Source organism: Mauremys reevesii, linkage group 1 (assembly GCF_016161935.1).
Source record: "Mauremys reevesii isolate NIE-2019 linkage group 1, ASM1616193v1, whole genome shotgun sequence".
Taxonomy (NCBI): Eukaryota; Metazoa; Chordata; order Testudines; family Geoemydidae; genus Mauremys; species Mauremys reevesii.
The window spans coordinates 357893273-357917338 of record NC_052623.1 but is presented as its reverse complement, the minus strand read 5'-3'; the positions used below and the strand labels follow the sequence as shown (position 1 = coordinate 357917338).

Below are 24066 nucleotides of genomic sequence, written 5' to 3'. Positions count from 1 at the left end.
TTAAAGATGGGAAAAAGCGGTTTGGCTAAATTTGCTGGTATTTTTGGTTCATGTTGACTCCACTTTAATGTTTTTCATCAGGCCCCTCAAGCCCTTTCTCTAGAAATAAACAGGGATTTTAATTTTCTTAATGTCCTTTTTAATCTATGCTTCATTTGTCTTCCTCAATAACTTATCCTATATAGTTATCAAGGGAGAAATTCAGTCCTCTCTAGCGGGCCAACACCAGATTAATGCTATTTTGTGTTTTTAAGTGCGACTTAAATGGTATATAGGCCTTATGGTGGACCTCTGCAGAATAGTGATTTAATCCAATTTTCATGCAAGTATATCAATGCAGTGGGTTGGATTGAACAGGTTAAGCCCTCAACAATATGAAGAATAAAAAACCTTATCTTGGCACCTTGCATTTATATATTGCAACAGAATCATTAATTGTGTGGTTGCATACTACAGTACTTCTCAGATAATAGTGCATAATACAATTTTTTCTGCAACCTTAGATGCATGTATATCTGAGATCCTGGAATCCACAAATTAAAGATTGCATTGTAATATTGTGTTGTTTGAGAAACAGTTTGTGATCTCATGGTTAAAGACTGTACCAGAATCCACATCCACGAGAACTGAGGTAGGATTTGACATTCAATCTCAACATCGATATTTCCTGACTTTTGAGGGGTTCTGACGATTCTGAGGCTCAGTCCCTGAGCATTTCACTTTAATATTGTATTAATATGGTGCTTTTACATTTAATTTCCCAGGTTTTTGTTAAAGGAAAATAAGAAGGTGAGGGGTTTAAATGGAAATAAGCATCAGAGCTTCCACGCAGCAACAGACTTAAGCTTCCCAAGAGTTCTGGGCCTGTGGCATTTAGGAATTCTGCAGGAGACAGATGCAAAGATCTCCTTTCCTGCAGTGAAGGTAAGCGCCTAAACTCTAGAGGGCTCGGCCTCCCAAGAGCTCAGTTTCTGTGAAGCATCTAAGTACCACAGGTCCAGAGTTTCAGGCCTATGAAGTTCCTAAATTCTGCTGGACCACATTTTTGCACCTAAGGTCCTGCAGAATTTAAGAGCATTACAGGACCAATCCTCACCAAAGATCTGGCTTTGTTGATCTGTTGTGCTTGTGACATTCCAGGGTGCAATCCAGAGAAGTGAGATACCTCACAAGACTTACTTTGTACAAAGATTATTACCATAGTGTGTAGTGTGTGAATACAGGGGTGCACTCAGTCACACCTCCCCCCTTAAAAGCTGCAGGAGGGTTAGCCACTGGCTGACCCAGAGGCAACAGGTCAGAGCCCTCTTTCCTGGACAGCATGTCTGCAACCATGCTCTCTTTTCCCTTTATATGCACAATTTCCATATCATGTTCCTGGAGCGTGAGACTCCATCACAGTCATTTGGAATTGGAGCCTTTAGTTTTGTGTAACCAGACTAATGGAGAATGGTCAGTTTAGTCCCCTGAACTTTCGGTTAAAAAGATACAGCCGTAACTGCCCACAATATGCCCCACAAATATTTCACAATAAGAAGTATCACCTTGGAAACCTTTCTACTTCATATTAGAACTACATTGTTACCATTTGAGAGACAAGAATTTACTTGCTGCTTGGCGGGGAGAGGGGCAGCAGCACCAACTGCCAGGGGCTGCCAACAGTGGCTGCTCCTACCACCCCTGGGACCACTGTCAGGGGCCGCTGACAGCGGCTGCTCCTGCTGCCCGCCCCCAGGACCACTGCTCAGGCAGTCCCGAGGGCCAGCCTCACCGGCCACTGCTTGGGTGGTCCCTGGGGCCAGCTGCCTGGGCCGCCCGAGCAGTGGCCAGTGTGGCTGTCCCTGGGGCCACCTGAACAGCTGGCCCTGGGGTCAGCCACACTGGCCGCTGTAGAAGTCAGAGAGGTCATGGAAAGTCACAGAATCCGTGACTTCCATGACCTCCGTGAAAGACACGGGCCCTGTGTATAAGTTATACTAGCAAAAGCACTTTTTTGCCCATATAAGCTGTGTCTACATTGGGGTGTGTGCCGGTATAGTGTTACTGAAAAATCTTTTCTATTGGAGACCTGGCCATAGGCTCCAAACCTGCAAATGCTTACATGTGAATAACTTTACACGCGTGAGTAACCCCTTTGACTTCAACGAAACTACACAAATGCTGAAAATTAATATGTTCGTAAGTGTTTGCAGGATGAGAGCCTAAATAAAACAGGCAAAGAGATGACAAGACACATTCAGAGACTAGGGGAAGTGATCCAATGTGACATTTTTCAAAGCTCAATTAATTCTTTTCTTGTACAGTGCTGGAATGTACAGGGCAACTGAGCTGATTTTAAAAAGGGGCTTCAGAGGAGATCCTGGCAATTATAGGCTGGTGTGTCTAATTTCAGTACCCAGCAAATTGGTAGAAACTATAGTAAGGAACAGAATTATCAGACACATAGATAACGTGTTATGTTAGGGAAGAGTCACCATGGCTTTTGTAAAGAGAAGTCATGCCTCATCAATCTATTAGGATTTTTTGAGGGTGTCAACAAGCATGTGGATAAAGGTGATTCAGTCAATATAGTGTACTTTGACAAGGATCTTCACCAAACTTATGAAACTAAGTAGCCATTCCATCCCTCATCAAACGCCATTCCCACTTCCACGCAACCTTCCTACCCCCCCATTCCATCCCTCATCAAATGCCATTCCCACTTCCATGCAACCTTCCTACCCCCCCATTCCATCCCTCGCCAAATGCCATTCCCGCCTCCACAGAACCTTCCTACCCCCATATTCCATCCCTCGCCAAACGCCATTCTCGCCTCCACGCAACCTTCCTACCCCTCATTCCATCCCTCATCAAATGCCATTCCCGCCTCCACGCAACCTTCCTACCCCTCATTCCATCCCTCGCCAAACGCCATTCCCACCTCCACGCAACCTTCCTACCCCTCATTCCATCCCTCGCCTAATGCCATTCCCACCTCCATGCAACCTTCCTACCCCCCCATTCCATCCCTTGCCTAATGCCATTCCCGCCTCCATGCAACCTTCCTACCCCCCCATTCCATCCCTCGCCAAACACCATTCCCGCCTCCACGGAACCTTCCTACCCCCCCATTCCATCCCTCGCCAAACGCCATTCCCGCCTCCACGCAACCTTCCTACCCCCCATTCCATCCCTCGCCTAATGCCATTCCCGCCTCCACGCAACCTTCCTCCCCCCCATTCCAGCCCTCCTCAAAGGCCATTCCCGCCTCCACGCAACCTTCCTACCCCCCCATTCCATCCCTCATCAAATGCCATTCCCGCCTCCACGCAACCTTCCTACCCCTCATTCCATCCCTCATCAAATGCCATTCCCGCCTCCATGCAACCTTCCTACCCCATTCCATCCTCGCCTAATGCCATTCCCGCCTCCATGCAACCTTCCTACCCCCATTCCATCCTCGCCAAACACCATTCCCGCCTCCACGGAACCTTCCTACCCCCATTCCATCCTCGCCAAATGCCATTCCCGCCTCCACGCAACCTTCCTACCCCCATTCCATCCTCGCAAATGCCATTCCCGCCTCCACGCAACCTTCCTACCCCGCCATTCCATCCCTCGCCAAACGCCATTCCCGCCTCCACGGAACTTTCCTACCCCCATTCCATCCTCGCCAAATGCCAGTCCCACCTCCATGCAACCTTCCTACCCCCCCATTCCATCCCTCGCCTAACGCCTTTCCCGCCTCCACGGAACCTTCCTACCCTCATTCCATCCTCGCCTACTGCCATTCCCGCCTCCACGCAACCTTCCTACCCCCCCATTCCATCCCTCGCCTAATGCCATTCCCGCCTCCACGGAACCTTCCTACCCCTCATTCCATCCCTCGCCTAATGCCATTCCCGCCTCCACGCAACCTTCCTACCCCCATTCCATCCTCGCCTAATGCCATTCCCGCCTCCACGGAACCTTCCTACCCCTCATTCCATCCCTCGCCTAATGCCATTCCCGCCTCCACGGAACCTTCCTACCCCCCCATTCCATCCCTCGCCAAATGCCATTCCCGCCTCCACGGAACCTTCCTACCCCTCATTCCATCCCTCGCCTAATGCCATTCCCGCCTCCACGCAACCTTCCTACCCCCCCATTCCATCCCTCGCCTAATGCCATTCCCGCCTCCACGGAACCTTCCTACCCCTCATTCCATCCCTCGCCTAATGCCATTCCCGCCTCCACGCAACCTTCCTACCCCCCCATTCCATCCTCGCCTAATGCCATTCCCGCCTCCACGGAACCTTCCTACCCCCCCATTCCATCCCTCGCCTAATGCCATTCCCGCCTCCACGGAACCTTCCTACCCCCCCATTCCATCCCTTGCCTAATGCCATTCCCGCCTCCATGCAACCTTCCTACCCCCCCATTCCATCCCTCGCCAAACACCATTCCCGCCTCCACGGAACCTTCCTACCCCCCCCATTCCATCCCTCGCCAAATGCCATTCCCGCCTCCACGCAACCTTCCTACCCCCCCAGTCCATCCTCGCCAAATGCCATTCCCGCCTCCACGCAACCTTCCTACCCCCATTCCATCCTCGCCAAATGCCATTCCCGCCTCCACGGAACTTTCCTACCCCCATTCCATCCTCGCCAAATGCCATTCCGCCTCCACGGAACCTTCCTACCTCATTCCATCCTCGCCTAATGACATTCCCGCCTCCACAGAACCTTCCTACGCCCCATTCCATCCCTCGCCAAATGCCATTCCCGCCTCCACGCAACCTTCCTACCCCCCCATTCCATCCCTCGCCAAATGCCATTCCCGCCTCCACGGAACCTTCCTACCCCCCCATTCCATCCCTCGCCAAACGCCATTCCCGCCTCCAAGCCACCTTCCTACCCTCATTCCATCCTCGCCTAATGCCATTCCCGCCTCCACGGAACCTTCCTACCCCCCCATTCCATCCCTCGCCAAACGCCATTCCCGCCTCCATGCAACCTTCCTACCCCTCATTCCATCCCTCGCCTAATGCCATTCCCACCTCCATGCAACCTTCCTACCCCCCCATTCCATCCCTCGCCCAAGGCCATTCCGCCTCCATGCAACCTTCCTACCCCCATTCCATCCTCGCCAAATGCCATTCCCGCCTCCATGCAACCTTCCTACCCCCATTCCATCCTCGCCTAATGCCATTCCCGCCTCCACGGAACCTTCCTACCCCTCATTCCATCCCTCGCCTAATGCCATTCCCGCCTCCACGCAACCTTCCTACCCCCCCATTCCATCCCTCGCCTAATGCCATTCCCGCCTCCACGCAACCTTCCTACCCCCCCATTCCATCCCTCGCCAAACGCCATTCCCGCCTCCACGGAACCTTCCTACCCCATTCCATCCTCGCCAAAAGCCATTCCCGCCTCCATGCAACCTTCCTACCCCCCCATTCCATCCCTCGCCTAATGCCATTCCCGCCTCCACGGAACCTTCCTACCCCGCCATTCCATCCATCACCAAACGCCATTCCCGCCTCCACGCAACCTTCCTACCCCCCCATTCCATCCCTCGCCTAATGCCATTCCCGCCTCCATGCAACCTTCCTACCCCCCCATTCCATCCCTCGCCAAACGCCATTCCCGCCTCCACGCAACCTTCCTACCCCCCCATTCCATCCCTCGCCAAACGCCATTCCGCCTCCACGCAACCTTCCTACCCCCCATTCCATCCCTCGCCAAATGCCATTCCCACCTCCATGCAACCTTCCTACCCCCCCATTCCATCCCTCGCCAAACGCCATTCCCGCCTCCATGCAACCTTCCTACCCCCCCATTCCATCCCTCGCCAAATGCCATTCCCGCCTCCACGCAACCTTCCTACCCCCCATTCCATCCCTCGCCAAACGCCATTCCCGCCTCCACGCAACCTTCCTACCCCCCATTCCATCCCTCGCCTAATGCCATTCCCGCCTCCACGCAACCTTCCTACCCCCCCATTCCATCCCTCGCCTAATGCCATTCCCGCCTCCAAGGACCCTTCCTACCCCCCAGGCCATCCCTCGCCAAATGCCATTCCCGCCTCCACGGAACCTTCCTACCCCTCATTCCATCCCTCGCCTAATGCCATTCCCGCCTCCACGGAACCTTCCTACCCCCCCATTCCATCCCTCGCCTAATGCCATTCCCGCCTCCACGCAACCTTCCTACCCCCCCATTCCATCCCTCGCCAAATGCCATTCCCGCCTCCATGCAACCTTCCTACCCCCCATTCCATCCCTCGCCTAATGCCATTCCCGCCTCCACGGAACCTTCCTACCCCTCATTCCATCCCTCGCCTAATGCCATTCCCGCCTCCACGCAACCTTCCTACCCCCATTCCATCCTCGCCTAATGCCATTCCCGCCTCCACGCAACCTTCCTACCCCCATTCCATCCCTCATCAAATGCCATTCCCGCCTCCACGGAACCTTCCTACCCCTCATTCCATCCTCGCCAAACGCCATTCCCGCCTCCACGCAACCTTCCTACCCCCATTCCATCCTCGCCAAACGCCATTCCCGCCTCCATGCAACCTTCCTACCCCATTCCATCCTCGCCTAATGCCATTCCCGCCTCCACGGAACCTTCCTACCCCATTCCATCCTCGCCAAACGCCATTCCCGCCTCCACGCAACCTTCCTACCCCCATTCCATCCTCGCCAAATGCCATTCCCGCCTCCACGCAACCTTCCTACCCCCATTCCATCCCTCGCCAAACGCCATTCCCGCCTCCATGCAACCTTCCTACACCCCCATTCCATCCCTCGCCGACCGCCATTGCCGCCTCCACGGAACCTTCCTACCCCCATTCCATCCCTCGCCTAAGGCCATGCCCGCCCCCAGGCAACCTTCCTACCCCCATTCCATCCCTCAAACGCCATTCCCGCCTCCATGCAACCTTCCTACACCCCATTCCATCCTCGCCAAACGCCATTCCCTCCTCCACGGAACCTTCCTACCCCCCCATTCCATCCCTCGCCTAATGCCGTCTGTCATGGAACCTTACCCTCCCCAGATCCAAGGAACCTACCCATCCCCTCCACAGGCCCAATGGAACCTCCCCTCCCACAGAACCTTCCCATCCCCAGGCCCATGAAGCCCTCCCCGTCCCCAGGCCCAATGGAACCTTCCCATGCTCCCTTCCTGTAGCTTTCCCATCCCCCCTCGGCAGAACTACCCCCCGCAGCTGCGCGGAGCCCCCGGGCTTCAGGCGCCCACCTCTCACCCTGGGCCCCGCCCAGTCCCTGTTGCAGGCCCCGCCCCTCGGCTCCCTCTGCCCCTCCCTGCCCCGCCCCCTTCCCGGGTCTGGGCAGGCCGCTCCTGCCGCCATTTTGGAGCGAGCGAGCGAGCGAGCCTGTGGTGGCCGAGCCCTCAGCCCCGGCGCTCGGTGACAGCGCAGCCCGGCCGGGGAGCGAGCCGCTGCCAGGCCCGGGGACGTGTCCCATGTCCGCGGCCTTGCCGGCCTCTGCAGCGCAGGGAGCAGCGGGAGCGGAGCTGCGGGCCCGCCGCCGGGGAAGGCCGGGCCCGGAGCAGGTGAGACCCGCGGCTGGTGCTGCCTCCGGCTCTCTGCGGCCGAGCCCCTGCTGGCGGCGCCCCCAGCCTGCCCCGGAGGTGCCTGAGCCCCCCGGCCTCGGGGCTGTCTGAGCTCCCCAACCTGCCTGCCCCCGGCACCCCCGAGGTGCCTGCCCCCCTGCGCCCCCTCCCCAGGTGTCTGTCTTCCCCCCGCGGGTGGGCCTACCCTCGTGAGCCTCCCCCGAGGTGCGTGAGCCCCCCAGTCGAGGTGTCTGTGCCCATTGGCTGTCCCTGAGGCCCCCCCATCCAAGGTGTCTGTCCCCCCCAGAGGGGTCTGAGCCATCATGAGCCCTCCCCCACAGTGGCTGCCTCCCCCAACCAGCCTCCAATGACAGTCTTGAGCCCCCAGGAGTCTGAGTCCGGCCCAAGGTGCCTGCCTTCCTGAGCCCCCCGCCCCAGATGTGTCTGAGCCCCCCCCCGACAAGCCTGTGCCTGCCTCCCCCAGACATCCCTGAGCCCCCTCCCCCCTGGACGCGTTAGCCCCCTTGCTTGCCTCTCTGTGACAGCCTGAGCTCCGGAGGTGTCTGCTCGCCTGCCTCCCTGGCTTCCCCACCGTGACACTCCTAGGCCTCCCTCAGTGTGTCTGCCCCCTGAGAGCCCCCAAATGTCTACCCCCTAGCCTGCCGTCCGCCTCCACAGCACATCTCTGATCCTCCCTAGATATGTCAGCCTCCTGACGTCCCCCCCCACCTGACCCACCTGGATGTGGTACCTCCCCCATGACCCCTCCTACCCACCCCCTGGATCTGTCAGCCACTACTTCCCACCATGACACCTTCTCAGCCCAGTGTCTGTCTCCCACTTGCAACCCCGACCTGCCACCCCGTGACACCCTGAGCCTCAGATGTGTCTGCTTGCCAGGTCCCCAAATCTGATAGTATTTTTCTCCCATCCCTAGCTGAAAGGCACCTGCCTTCCCTGAAGGGGTTCCAGCCTGTGGATGCTGGGGAAGCTGAGTGTCTTCAAAGACATCTCTCTCTACCTCCCCTTTCTCCAGTCATGAGGATCTTGATCCCCAGCCTCAGCCCCAACAATATGCCCCTTCCTGTGCGTTCTTTCTGTCACACCATCCTACTTTCCCGTTGGGCTTTTTAGCTGTATTAGCTACTCCTTTGACCCTTTACAAGTTTTGCTTATTTCAAGTTCACAGCCTAGATTTCATCTTTCAGAAGAACATCTCAAGGCAAAATATTTCTCCCAGTAATATTTGAGGGTACATAATAAAATATCTGTATTGGTTACTACATCCTGTATATTTGTCCGTTTGAACAGAAATTAGTTTTTTAATTACTGAAACTCACTCTTAATCCTCAAACCACAATTAACTACATGCTACTAAATTGTTTTTGTTACTGTTTTATTTAAAAAATAGCCAGCTGCTTCAGACATTCAAAATACCTTTAGTTATGAAATTCCTTTTTTTGGGTCTTATTTTATCAGACGTTTTGAGTCTTATTTTATCCTTTTTAATATAGGATTTGGGTGAATAATTCTAAGTTTCAGGGTCTTGTATAAAAAGTTTGTTTAAATTTCACTTTTTTCTTGTATTGGAGACATTAAAGCTTGCTTCTCTGGGCTTCTGTAAAAGGTGGTGAGGAAGAGTGAGAGAGAATATTACAGCCTAGCCTTTTCTGAGTCATTCATAACAGTTGACTAAACACTGAAACTGGCAGAGGAGATCATGTTGGCAAGGTCATGTGGAGTCCATGGTCAGTTTGATTAGGAGGAATGAGTGACTTTGAATCTGTATTGCCTAGATTTGAATTAGGGAAGCCATTGGGCTTTGGTACGTATTGTATATATGAAATAACAGTAATACACTACTTCTGTGATTATATAGAAATTGTGGTGGGAATTGTAGCAAGTCCATTTGTGGCTTCAGCCTTGGAACTTTCTTACAGGAAGATTGTATTTCTTGACAAATCTAGTGAAAGCTTCTTTCCTAATTTGAAGGGCTTGTTTTGTACTAGCTAAAGAAAATTAGGAAGTGAAAAAGGAGAAATTAAGACAAGCTTAAAAGGCTTTGAGGTATTTTCATAATCTTAAAAATATTATATTCATTTTGTTAACCTAGTAAAAGATGAAACTGAAGCTTATTTCCTTAGTGAAACCTTTTCCCTCTCAAGAAGGAAGAAAATTTGTGTTGCATATTTAGGCCACAGTCCTGTAATAAATTATGCGTGTGCTTGAAGTTAAGCATGTGAGTAAATATTTGCAGACCTGGGGTCTTCTTAGGGCAGTTTGTCCGAGTTATAGAAAAAAAATTATAAAAACTGATTTTTGCTGTGACTCTTGTGATTTAACACTCCCCCTTCCCCCTCCCCCTCCCAACTATCAGGGCAACTTTTGCTGTCTTGGTGGTGGGAGTTGGTGGTGGTGGTATAGTAATTTCCATAGCAACTGATTGTGATACCATGGCAAATTGGTTTAAGTTTTGGAATGTGCAAAAGAAGCAGATAAAGATCATGCCTTCATTGAAACATCCCTAATAATAAATGTTGGTGCATCAGAATGGCGGAAGATTGGATATAAGCACAATTGTTTTGAAGTTGACTGTTTTTCCTTGTTTCTGGGGTGCTGGATTTTAACTTGTGACTACTGTACTTTATTGTTGTAGAATATGATGATTCATATTCAAAAGTTAGATAGTTGGTGGGGCTTCTGTTTGGGGACCCAAGACGGTATCCTGGCCTGAATCATGGGAAAACTTATTAGGCACTGGAGAAACTTTTTAGTGAAGGGAGAGCCCATAAAGAAGGGATGGGCTCCACTTTAACCAAAGGAGAAACAGATTGCTGGCATAGAAAACTTGTAATGTTTTGGGGGAGTCACTTTTACTTGGAGGTGCAGAAAAGTTGAGAGGTGCTGAAAGGCACTTATGTAGGAAAAAGCCCGGATGCTGGGGATGTCAAATTATATAAAGGTAACCCAATAGTGAGGAAAAGAACAGAAATTACAGCTGTGCTGGAAGAGAGAGAGAGGCTGCCATCACAGATGTATGTTTCAGTAAAGTACGGTGTGTCATAGAAGAGTTAAATAAAAACTGGCACATGATTCAAAAATAAAATCTTTAATATCTTTATTCCGGTAGTGTCTAGGCTTTTCAGCTTGGAGGCTGAATGTATTACTTTAGGAAAGGTTAAGAGCTGCTATCATTACTTGTTTAGGGGCATAGTCTCTTCCCTTTTGTGGTCCCTGTGAGCAGGGAGCAGAAAACCACCTCAGGTCCCCCCAGTTGATGATTCCTTTGGTAGAGAGAAGTCACAAGTGAATATAGAGCTGGTAAAGACACCTCTTTCCCTGCACCCTGTGGTGCATGGGTTGCATTGGGTGAGGAACTAGCTGGCATGAGTTGCACACCGGCTTTCCCCAGCTCTTGAAAACTGTTCTAACATGGGTTGAGAGAGGGAATCATATGGTTCTGTACCTATTCTCTTCCCTTCTGATGGCTGTATGTGGGAGGGGAGCCATCCTTTCTATGCATTGCTCTGTGTTCAGGCATAGCCAGTTGAGTACTACCTTGCTGTTCCTGGGGTGCTCACAATCTGGCAGGTAAGCAGGCAATAAACCCAACCAGAACTTCTCACTTTCCCCGGGGATGCTGCAGGTGGCAAGTGGGAGATCTGCTGAGCAGCTTCACCAGGAGTAGAGAGCATCTGCTTAGAGTTCTCTTGGCTCTCATTATTGTGGCTGCTGGGGAAGCTAAGCTCTTTTGATTCCGATTCAAACACTTACATTCAAAAATAGCAGGTCATGGCTCAGGGAAAATATTTAAAATTCATAGTCAACTATACATTTTCTTAACACAGTTGAAGCCTCAAGAGCCCTGGGTGAGAGACTACTCTATTTAACAATGTGAGAAGCTTAACAAAAATAGGTGAACTAGAATGCTTGAAAATGGAAGAGGATCTTGATATTATAGGTACTTCTGAAACATGGTAGAATGCCAACATCCTGGGAATACTTGTGTATAAAGTGGAGAGATTGGGTCAAAGAGATGGGAGAGTAGCACTATAACTAAAAGATTCCATAGAATTTTCTAAGATGAAATTTCTGAGTGAAGAGGACTTGGAGGGATACAAATCCCAAGTCATAAGAATGCAAATATACTAGCAGAGTTTCTCTACCAGTTTCTAAATCAGGAAGTTGAAAGATTGTACAGTGCTGAGATAGCTCAGAGCTAATACAACTGAATTAATGAGTGACTTCAGCTATCTGTATAAACTGGTCAAATGTTGAGAGACATTTAAACAAGCAGTTTGTCCATATCTTACCCTTAATGGGGTCTCCTACTTATTCTGTGGAGAAGGCAGAGTTCTGTATTTGATTATGGTCTGTGGGCTAGGTTACAAATATAAGACAACATACTATCCTTCTCTCCATGGTGAATCTTTCTTTGATATCAATAGGTTTATACAAAGATCAAGGACAGTGTATGGCCCTTAGGTGATAACTAAACTTCTAGTTACTATTATTACTATTTAAATGCCTTGGTTTTTGTCAATATCACTTAACAGGAAAATATGCAATCTTTTATGACCACTACTATTTCTAAGCCTCTTGTTTCTCTTTCTTCCTTATTGCCCCTTCCCTGTCTTTGTGTGCCCTCCTTTCTTCCCTCTGCAGTTCCCCTTGCCATAGGCTTCTCTCTTCTCTGTTCCATTTGACCTGCTAAAATAATCAGCAATAAAATAGTTAATGTTGACATTAACATGTTGTCATAAGGCTTTAGAATTAACACCTTAGTGAGAGATGCAGGTTGACACACAATTGTTTCAGGCATTATCTGTTTGCAGATTCTGGAAGACTTCACTGTATTGGTTACATTCACTCCACAGTTGGAAGATGATCTTTCAAAACCAGGGATAGAACCAAAACTAATCCCCGCCCCCAAACAAACAAAAAACACAGATTTTTCCGAATTTGAGTTTGTCATGCAGACCACATAAATGCATTAAATGGCCAGATCTGGCCTGCAGGCTGGGAGTTTGACACCATTCCCTTAAACGATTGCTCTTTTGAATAGTTAGTTTTACAAACAAGGGAAGCTACTCTAATTTTAGTCCTAAATAATGCACAAGTTGGCGCAAGAAGTAACTCTAGTAGAAACATTACATAGCCATGAATAGAGTATAACTAAGGTCAGCATCTTTATGGGAGGGATCGTACCAAACATGAACTCTGCGGGGAGTTGAGAAAAATTAAGACGCTAGTTCAAAAGAACCTGAAGTGACAAATAAGGAAATCAAAATCTTTAATCTGAGCATGGAGAAGATAAGCAGCTGGTGACAACTAACTAGTATTGTCTCACTGCTTCCTTGTGGTCCTCTGTCCTTGTTGTATCTGTTGTCTCTCATCTTAAACTTAGATTATAAGCTCTTTGTGGCAGGGACCATCTCCATATTGTGTTTGTACAGGGTCTGGTACAATGGGCCCTGATCCATGACTGGGGTCCCCAGGTGCAACCTCAATGCAAATAATAAGTGATAATCTTAGGCAGTCATGAACTCATTCATACCCCTACACAAAAAGGAAACAGGAAGGCAAGAGAAAAGAACATTATGGTTAAGTGGCAAAGTTCAGTAGGTTATTTAAGCCATACAGATAGGGCTTGAAAATTCTACTGGGCTGTGCAAATAGGAAGCTTTTTTAAGCAAGTGCTATTAGATTCTGTAGAAGTTAAGCTTTTACACCTCTACCCCGATATAGCACGACTCGATATAACATGAATTCGGATATGGTAAACAGCGCCCTGGGGGGGCAGGGCTGTGCACTCCGGCGGATCAAATCTAGTTCGATATAACGCAGTTTCACCTATAACGCGGTAAGATTTTTTTGGCTCCTGAGGACAGTATTATATCAGGGTAGAGGTGTATTTTGAAACAAAATAAAACTGAGTTTCTAACCTTTATGGTTGCAAAAAACAAAAAAACAACCCTTTCAAACATGAATCAAAAGTAACCTGTGCAGTCTGTCTGCAAATTTAAGACAGCACTGCTTCATACCTCTGCTGCTGCTCCTATCTTTGCCTGGTTAAAGCAGAGTAAAAATACCAATCAGTCTTGTCAGTTTTCATTGCTTCTGTTCATAACTCTGTGGACAGCAATGAAATTGACAAGTATTAGGTCAAATTGATTCTGATTTTGTTTAGCAAAGCTAGGAGTAGCAGTAGCAATAGAGACAGATACTGGAGCTATTTTCTGAAAGAAGGATTAAAAAATGGATGTTGGGGGGTGGGGTTCAGTAGTGGAGTTCCTCCTACTCACCCTCACAATGCCCCAGGAGACTGAGGGAGGGAATAGCAGTGAAATTTTCAATGTGTTCTGGCCCTGCCTCCTTTGACTCCTCTGTCTTTGGCAGTCTTATCTGTATTAGCTGAAAAAATACATCTGAGGTAACTATATCCCCAATATGTTCTAATGAAAACAAATTCATTATTTTAGCTTCACTGTAGTGGCTTTATCCTTTTTACTTGCTCCCTTTACTTCCTGGGAGGCCAGCAGAACACCACCAATTATTTCACAGGTTTCTTGGTTCTTATATGAATAATTTCTTGTTATTTATTGTCTTTAGCTATTGCTCTTCCAGTTCTCTAGTAACCCTGCAAAATATCCTCAGACATTGTAGCTACTATTATTTTTTCCTTTCGGTTGGTCTCATTTTGGCCAGTCTTCCCCTTTTTAAATGGATACCCGTTAGCATGCTTAAACGTTAGCCAGCTCCTACTAGCCCAGGAGTTAAGCCTACCAACTATCTATAGTCCGAAAGACCACTTTCCAGAGTCGTACTCCATGCAATTTAAAATAGTTATTTGCCATTTACCGGGAACTTTATTAATATTCTCAATCATCTTTCTGTTTAATAATTTTTTAAAAAGTAACTTTTGCATCTTGACTTGGTTTTGTTATATCTATTTTCCCTTCTTGTCTTCTCCTTTTTTTCTGTTTTACTATAACAGATCAAGCTGAATCTTTTCCAGAGTTGTTTCTGTGTGTTCCTCTCTTCCTTTGCTCTCCCTCCACCCTTTTACATATCTTTCTTTAAATTATGCCCTCCACCATTTCCCCATGTTATCATTATATTTTCTGTCTCCCTTTTCTGGCACTTGTCCCCTTCAAATCAGTCTCTTTCCCAATGCCTTACTTATTTTTTTAATAACATCTCCCATCTGTCTCACACCTTCATCTCCATTCAGAGGGCATAGAAATTTCACTAAATACCAATAGCCAGAGAACTAAACTTACTGTCCAAAGGTTCATATGGAAGATGGGGACCCCGTTGTCCAAGTGTGATAAGATAATTTGGAACTCTAGCTACTAGAAAAGGTAAAGATATGGAGAGTCCTCCTAGAATGATGTCCGTGAACTCTGCTCAGTGGCTCCCATCTTTTCACTTCAGTTTCTTGCTAGGCATTGGATACATTTGAATGCCTACAAGAAATTGGCCAACTGATAAAAGCTATGTTGAGCTTGTCAAGAATATCCTGTATTTATGTATAACCTTTTTATATGATTCAATACAATTAAGTTGTGCACTACTTACATTATAAGCTTTCTTGCATATATGTGTGTACAACATGTTTGGATTCCTGATCCTGACTGAGACCTGTAGGTATTATTAAAATGAGGGCTGTCAAGTGATTAAAAAAAAAATCGTGATTAATCACACTGTTAAACTGTAATAGAATACCATTTAAATATTTTTGGATGTTTTCTAAGTTTTCAGATACATTGATTTCAATTACAACCACAGAATACAGTGCTCACTTTATATTTATTTTTTATTATAAGTATTTGCACTGTAAAAAACCAAAAGAAATAGTATTTTTCAATTCACCTAATACAAGTACTATAGTGCAATCTCTTTATCATGAAAGTTGAACTTACAAATGTAGAATTATGTAAAAACAAACCTGCATTCATAAACAAAACAATGTAAAATTTTAGAGCTTGTAAATCCACTCAGTCCTACTTCTTGTTCAGCCAATAGCTCAGACAAACAAGTTTGTTTACCTTTGCAGGAGATAATGCTGCCCGCTTCTTGCTAACAATGTCACCTGAAAGTGAGAACAGGTGTTCTCACTGCACTGTTATAGCCGGCGTTCCAAGGTATTTATGTGCCAGATGCGCTAAAGAGTCGTGTCCCATCGTGCTTCAACCACAATTCCAGGGGACATGCATCCATGCTGATGACGGTTTCTGCTCGATAACAGTCCAAAGCAGTATTGTCTAATGCATGTTCATTTTCATTATCTGAGTCAGATGCCACCAGCAGAAGGTTGATTTTCTTTTTTGGTGGTTTCGATTCTGTAGTTTCCGCATTGGAGTGTTGCTCTTTTAAGACTTCTGAAAGCATGCTCCACATCTTGTCCCTCTCAGATTTTGGAAGGCACTTCAGATACTTAAACCTTGGATCGAGTGCTGTAGCTATCTTTAGAAATATCGCATTGGTACCTTCTTTGCATTTTGTCAAATCTGAAAGTGTTCTTAAAAGGAACATGTGCTGGATCATCATCTGAGACTGCTATACCATGAAATATATGGCAGAATGCGGGTAAAACAGAGCGGGAGACATACAGTTCTCCCCCCAAGGAATTCAGTCATAAATTCAATTAATGCATTATTTTTTTAACGAGTGTCATCAGCATGGAAGCATGTCCTCTGGAATGGTGGCCGAAGCATGAAGGGGCATACAAATGTTTAGCATATCTGGCACGGAAATACCTTGCAATGCCGGCCACAAAACTGCCATGCAAATACCTGTTCTCACTTTCTGGTGACATAGTAAATAAGAAGAGAGCAGCATTATCTTCTGCAAATGTAAATGAACTTGTTTGTCTTGTCAATTGTCTGAACAAAAATTAGGACTGAATGGACTTGTAAACTCTAAAGTTTGACATTGTTTTGTTTTTCAATGCTGTTCTGTAACCAAAAAAAATCTACATTTGTAAATTGCACTTTCACGACAAAGAGATTACACTACAATACTTATATGAGGTGAATTGAAAAAACCTTTTGTTTATCATTTTTACAGTGCAGATGTTTATAATAAAAAATAATATACACTCTGATTTCAATTACAACACAATTTAATATATATGAAAATGTAGAAGAAAATACAAAATATTTAATAAATTTCAGTTGGTCTTCTATTGTTTAACAGTGGGATTAAAACTGCTATTAATTGAGATCAATTTTTTTAATCAAGATTAATTTTTTTGAGTTAATCGCATGAGTTAACTGTGATTAATCGACAGCCCTAGTTAAAATACAAATAAATGAATAATCTGTGAAACCTTATTGTCTTATTTTCTCCCTTATCCTTCCTTCCTCTTGCTCTCATGCTGTTTGTGGTAATCACTTTTTGCACCTTATTTCAAATTAGATTGTAAGCGTGTTAGGTCAGGGTCCATATGTTTTTCTATAAGTTTGTGCAGTGCCTAGCACAGTGGGGCCCTGATTCTTATCCTGACATGGGCCTATGGGCATTACCATAGTACAAATGCCTAATAATAATAGAAGCCCCAACTTTACCCTGCTCTGGCTACTGGGAGAAAGAGCATTAAATAGTGACAAGTCGCCAGGACCAGATGATGCACATCCATGAATTCTGTAGGAACTGAAGTAGCTGAGTTGTTGATAAAAATATGTGATTACGGTAACTCCTCGCTTAACGTTGTAGTTATGTTCCTGAAAAATGCTACTTTAAGCGAAATGATGTTAAACGAATCCAATTTCCCCATAAGAATTAATGTAAATAGGAAGGGTTAGGTTCCAGGGAAATTTTTTTCGCCAATCAAAAGACTATATATATATATACACACACACACACAGTATACGTTTTAAATAAAGAATTTAATACGGTACACAGCAATGATGATTGTGAAGCTTGGCTGAGGTGGTGGAGTCAGAGGGTGGAAGAGGGTGAGATATTTCCCAGGGAATGCCTTACTGCTAAATGGTGAACTAGCACTTGGCTGAGCCCTCAAGGGTTAACACATTGTTAATGTTGCCTCACACTCTACAAGGCAGCACGAATGGAGGGGGAGACACACTGTGTGTGTGTGTGTGTGTGTGTGTGTGTGTGAGAGAGAGAGAGACAAGCATTGCCCCTTTAAGTACGCTGACTCCACTCTAAGTACACTGGCTTTTAAAGTAGATCAGCAAGTTGAGACAGGAGCTGCTGCTGCAAGCTCCTTCCATCCTGAGCCCTATCATATTCTCCCCCCCCCCCACCAGGGAGATAGGGTAAAGGAGTGAGGTGGAAGGGGACACCCTGACATTATTTCCTCCCCCCCCCCCCCGTGCACATCAAGGAGGAGGCTCCAGGGAGCAGCTCAAGGCAGAGGGCAGGAGCAGCACGGCAGTAGGGGAGGGACAGCTGAACTGCTGGGCAATTGATAGCCTGCTGGGCAGCTGCAGCCCAGGGAACTTAGGGGAACCGGGAGCTGATGTGGGGGCTCTCAGTCCACTCTGGTTCCAAGCCCTCACCAACCAGCTCCAACGGGCTGCTCTTTCTGCAAGCAGTGGACAAAGCAGGTGGCGGCCAAACAGCATTGTAAGGGAGCATTGGGCAACTTTAAACGAGCATGTTCCCTAATTGATCAGCAATGAAACAACATTAACCAGGGTGACTTTAAGTGAGGAGTTACTGTACTTATTAATGTTAGCTCCTATACCAGAGGATTGGAGGATAGCAACTCTTACATAAAGGCATTAGGTGTGATCCTGGTAGTTACAATCCAGTGAGCCTTACTATAGGGAACAGTGACATACATTTATGGAAACAATAATTAAAAATAGTTAGAAACATGGCTTGAAAAATGTTCTTGACATCTACTTGTCCAGAGGTTAAATCTACTAAGCCTGTTGAGGAAACTTGTGGTATTGTCCTCAAAATGTGCATATTTGATTTCCATTGGCACATCTGCATTCTGCCCCCTCACCCACCCATATCTCCTTAAGAGATCAATTGTTCCTTCCCAGTGTATCATTTTTATTCCTCAATCAATTTTGTCACATTTCATTTCAGTCAGTTATGGTCCCTACAAAAAATAAATTTCATCTCCTAATCAATCAGTACCTTGGGTGTGGCTGCTGCTGCCACCCTCCCATACTGGGTGTGTTGGTGGCCCATGGCCTCCCAGTTTCTGCTTCTCACTCCATTTCATAAAGTAGTAGCATCTCAGAGGGCACTCTACTCCCTCCCCTCCTCTTTAAAACAGCAATACCTGGGCTGCTCTTATCCTGCCTCCACAGGAGGGGACTACATCTTTTTAATTCCACTTACCTGGACAAAGCTTCTATTCACTTTTGAGTAAGTGGATTTTTCAAGCACTTCATATAAAACACATGAATGAACATAATATAGGGGTGAACGAGCACAGCATCTGTGCAGGAAGATTATCTCCAATTTATTTGAACCTTTGAATGTGTCAGTAAAATAGTGAATAAAAGAGAAGCAATTGATGTGTTTCGACTTTCAATAAATGTTTGACAGAGGGCATCACAAGAATTAGTTAAGGTAACTTAGTAGTCATAGGATGAGAATTTAGTACTGTCATGAATTAGAAATTGGCTACTAGACAGAAAACAGCTTTCAGCATGGCAGAAGGTTATCAGTGAGAAACGCTGATCTGTAAAAGCATTAGTTGCATTTCATATATTAATTTATGATCAGGAAAGGGAGTTAATGGTTTAATAATTTTTGCAAATGGCAAAAATTATTTACATCAGTAAGATGACTGAGAGTGCCATGAGAGGAACTCATAAGGACTTAATGAAACTAGGTGGATTGGCAGCATGATGGCACAATAATTCAGTGTTGACAAATACAAGATAATGTATGTAGGAAGGAAAAAAAATTAATCATGTATGTTATTGGGTTGAAATTAACTGTAATCAGTTGAGGTGGGAAAAAGATGGGCAGCTTTATGAATATATGTTCTTAATGTGTGGAAGCAAAACAAAATGTTGATGTATAAAGAGAGAGTGGGGTGGAAAATAAGTCTGAAAATAGCAAAGTGCCATTATATAAATTGGTGGTATGCTCTCACATTCAATACAGTGTTAAATTCTTCTGTTTCAAAAAGATGTAGTTGAAATAGAAGGGATCCAGAGATGAGTAGTGAAAATTATTTGAAATATAGAAAGAGTTGTATGTGATGAGATACTGAAAAGAATTGGACTATTTAGTTTAAAGAGGAGACAAATTAAAGAGGCATGATAGAGGTATATAAAATGTATATTATAGAGTTGTAGGTTACATGAATGGTTCCTATATACCAGTGTTTCTCAAACTGGGGTCACCGCTTGTGTAGGGAAAGCCCCTGGTAGGCTGGGCTGGTTTGTTTACCTGCCCCGTCCACAGGTGTGGCCGATCGTGGCTCCCACTGGCCGCGGCGGTTCGCCGCTGCAGGCCAATGGGAGCCGCTGGAAGTGGCGGCCAGTATGTCCCTGGCCCGTGCCGCTTCCAGCAGCCCCCATTGTCCAGGTGTAGTGAACTATGGCCAGTGGGAGCTGCAATCGGCCGGACCTGTGGACAGGGCAGGTAAATAAACCGGCCCGGCTCGCCAGGGGCTTTCCCTACACAAGCGGTGACCCCAGTTTGAGAGACACTGCTGTATACCATCCTTTTTAATACAAGAACAAAGGGACAGCCGATGAAATTGAAAGGTGACAAATTTAAAAGTACTAAATGGAACTGCCTTTACATGGTGTGTAGTTAGTCTGTGGAACTCATTGCCACAATAGATCATTTAGGCCAAGAGTTAGTAGGATTCAAAAAAAGATGAGATATTTACAGTAGAACCTCAGAGTTACAAACACCAGAGTTATGAACTGCCCAGTCAACCACATACTTTATTTGGAACGGGAAGTAAGCTATCAGGAAGCAGAGCACACATACACAGCAAATACAGTATAGCACTGTTTTACATGTAAACTACTAAAAAAAAAAAATTTTTTTTCTTCTGGCTAGTAAAGTTTCAAAGCTGTATTAAGTTAATGTTCAGTTGCAAACTTTTGCTAGAACAACCATAACGTTTTGTTCAGAGTAATGAACATTTCAGAGTTACGAACAACCTCCATTCCCGAGGTGTTCATAACTCTGAGGTTCTGCTCTTTTAGGGTAATGAGACCATCCATGTATTAGATACGATAAAATATGGCATAAATCAGCCACTTGGAGATGCTCAGACACTATGTTAATGGGGGCCAAGTTATTTCATCATGGTTCACTGTGGGGATTCATGCATCTAATTCTGAAGCAACTGGTACTGGCCACTGTTAGAGATAGGATACTGGACGCAATGGACCATTGGTCTGACTTGTTACGGTATTTCCTATATTCTTAAACCCAGACTGCCTCCCCAATCCATTTCATGTCCTTACTTCTGCTGCTGTTTATAGCAGTAGATTGAAACTTACAGTCTTAAGATTCTGAGGAGCAGTAATGATATTAAGCAGATTCTTTAAACTGTCACTTGGGGATTCTGTGGTTAGTTGTTGCAACAGGGGACTCAGGGCTTGTCTACACTACTGGAATCATCTGGTGAAGACGCGCTATGCCGACAGGAGAGCGCTCTCCCATTGGCATAATTACTGCACCTCTGTGAGAGGCGAAAGCTATGCCGACGAGAGAGCGTCTCCCATGGACATAGTGCTGTGTGGATAGCCCTTTAAGTCGATATAAGTTATGTCACTTAGGGAGGTGTCGTTTTCACGCCCCTGAGCAATGTAAGTTACATTGACTTAATCGGTAGTGTAGCCCAGCCATCAGTCTTCAGTTTGCTCAAACCCTTCAGTGAGTTTGAGTTAATGGTACTCGGCAACTCCAAGGATCAAAGAGAATGTTCCACTGACATAGCATTTGGATATACATGGGTCTGTCTGTCACTGAAAAAATGCTTTGTTTGAAAATTATTTTTGATTTCAGGCATTGGTACACAACAGTGATATACTCTTAACAATACATACAAATCAATAACCTGAGCTTTTCTCATTTTTTTAAAACATGGCAATTAAAATTTAAATTCAGAGAAGATTGAGATTATAATTGAGGTTTTATGACAATAAAATTTTTGATAGCCTTTGAATTACTTTTGCTCTTTGAACATTACATTGTGTACTCTTTCTCTCTAAGGTATTTATAGTGGCCCAGTCACCAGAATATGTACTGTCTGTCTTTTATGGGAAATTCACGTTAGTGTGTATGTAATCTATTAGAGACCTTTATTAAATCTTGTATAAAAGACACCAACCTCAAAGAGGCCCTTTTGCTTCCCAAGAATTTGAAGTCCTGATATTTTCTGTTCCAGAGTACATTGATTTGTTTTTTTGGCAATTAGAGTTGCTATTAAGGCTATCAGTGTGAACTTGTTCCTGGAGTTTGTGCCTAAAATGCATTGAACTGTAATGAGCATCAACTTTATATTCATAAAATCCAGAACAAACTGAGCTATAGAAGATGGGCAAGGATTGCTAAATCTGTGTATTTGAAGGGTATTGCCCATATAGTTGCGAAGCTTCCTGGTGATCAATATTTAGCACTGACATGCTATGGAAAAAAAAAATTAAAATCATGGGCTTAATTATTTACTCATGTAAAATGTGCTGCTTTCTTGCCTCTAAGGATTAAAGAACTAAAAATGATTTTTTAAATATCTTTTTTAAAGTGATAGTTTTATCAGCATTGTAATAACAACAGAACATATAGGTAAATTGATAGCACCAGTGTGTTCTGAGGTCAAACTGGTTCTGATCACAGTATTCGAAAGAATGTAAGCATTTTAACATATAGTATTGTTGTAGAATGGTTAAAGATGTGATTTTATATTTTAATGTTTGGAACTATTTTACAATTTATATCTTGCATGAGATATTGTTAAAGGAATACTGTCAAACGTTGTGATTTTTGTTTGCTCCATTATGATGATATAGTACTGACAATATAGGTGAAGTTGATTTGTAATACTTTACCTTCCAATAGAGTGCAACGGGAATTTTCAGTCTGCAGATGTTGCTTCCTAATTGTCAGCAGGGTCTGATGCAATTGCAGCATTCCCTAGCTCTCATCTGCAGTAAAGAGATGAAGTCCAGAGGCAAACATCTGCATGTCAAATTATTTATTACCAGAGTAGATTATCTTAGCCTATGTCTGGAAGAATTTATAGTTGGCTGTGAAGTTCCAATATGTTTCAATTTTCCTGGCCTAGACAAGTTTTAACCTAAAATATAGTTGACATCAAAGTCTTGTTCAGCAATGTGAGAACTACATGTGGACAGAGAAAATTGTTTAACGGAACATTTGAAGAATGCTGTTGGAGGGTAAATCAGTATTAAAACTGAAATAATCTAGTATTTGGTTTCATTTGTTTAAATTTTTTTAATAAATTAGTCACTTAGTCTTTAACAAGATAGTTTGAAATTTTGTTTTATATTGAACATATTTAACTGTTAAATATCTGCACATATTCATATGGGAATTGAGATAAAAATATAGGTTAATAGAATTTCTTCATTGATTCCCTGTGTCTAGCTGAATAATTTGTGGCTGCACTAGAGCATATCCTTTTGTTTATTTTATAACTATGTTGCAATTCACCATTAGCACAATATAAATTTACTGCTCGTTACGTGCTTTGTTTTGATTTTGATTATTTACTCATAAATCTTGCCAATTCAGCAACTGTCTCACATTTAATAAAAAATAATTACAATATAGGTCTAAACCCCTGCAAATTTAGTTCTTATAATAGCCTTGGGCATTAGCTGGAAGTTTGATTGGATGGCTAGTGGGTATGGATTATTTTAGTCATTGAATCAGGGAAATCTCTGATATTTTTTAATTTGGGGATTTCATAGCCCCAGAATAGCTAGAATTAATTCTTTCTGTGCGATGCATATTGGATTACTATGGCACGTTGATCCTTCGTGTTTTCCTGCAGTAATTTTCTATTAGGAAATCCCTTAGTCTCTGCTATTTCAGAATGAATCTTTTGAAGCACACTTAGTTAGGTTAATGTGTGCCTGTTTAAAGTGTCCATCCACAAACACAGACCTTTTAATTTTCAGGTAATGTCAGTTGAGTAGGAGACATCTTGGTGTCAAGAAAAATTACTCAAAGGAAAGCACAGCACTCATCCAGAAGAGGGAAACAAAGGCAGGATCCTCTGCTGTTTGGCCAAAGAATCTTTTGATGGACAGTTATGCAATTTAGTTCACATTTCCCGTCAGCTGGTGACCATTCTTATATCAGTACCTCATTACAGTTTGCAGATGGGGTGCAGGTGTGCCCTCCTATCTGACAAACTGCAGTCCATGTCTGCAGCTGGTCAGGATGATTCTGTTAATGTTTAAGAATTATGTTAACTCTGGTGTTCAGGAATCCATTGTCTTGCCTGATTCTGTAGGACTTTCTATCTGTCCCTTTTCTAATCTGTAAAATGGAATAATTGTCTGTCACAGGAGTTGTGTGAAAATTAGTACAT

At 45.0% G+C, this 24066-nt stretch overlaps 1 protein-coding gene across 6 annotated transcripts in view; it reads left to right on the top strand.

Annotated features, from left to right (window-relative positions):
• Positions 1–7313: 7313 nt before the first annotated feature.
• Positions 7314–24066, top strand: part of PPP6R2 (protein phosphatase 6 regulatory subunit 2) — a 151878-nt gene continuing 135125 nt past the window's right edge. For 4 of the 6 annotated variants that reach the window (XM_039520189.1, XM_039520188.1, XM_039520194.1 and 1 more), the window contains exon 1: positions 7315–7538. The gene's annotated coding sequence lies outside the window, so the exon portion shown is untranslated. Of the gene's footprint in view, positions 7539–24066 lie in introns of all 6 variants that reach the window. The other 2 variants (XR_005592724.1, XM_039520190.1) reach the window with 2 other exon arrangements.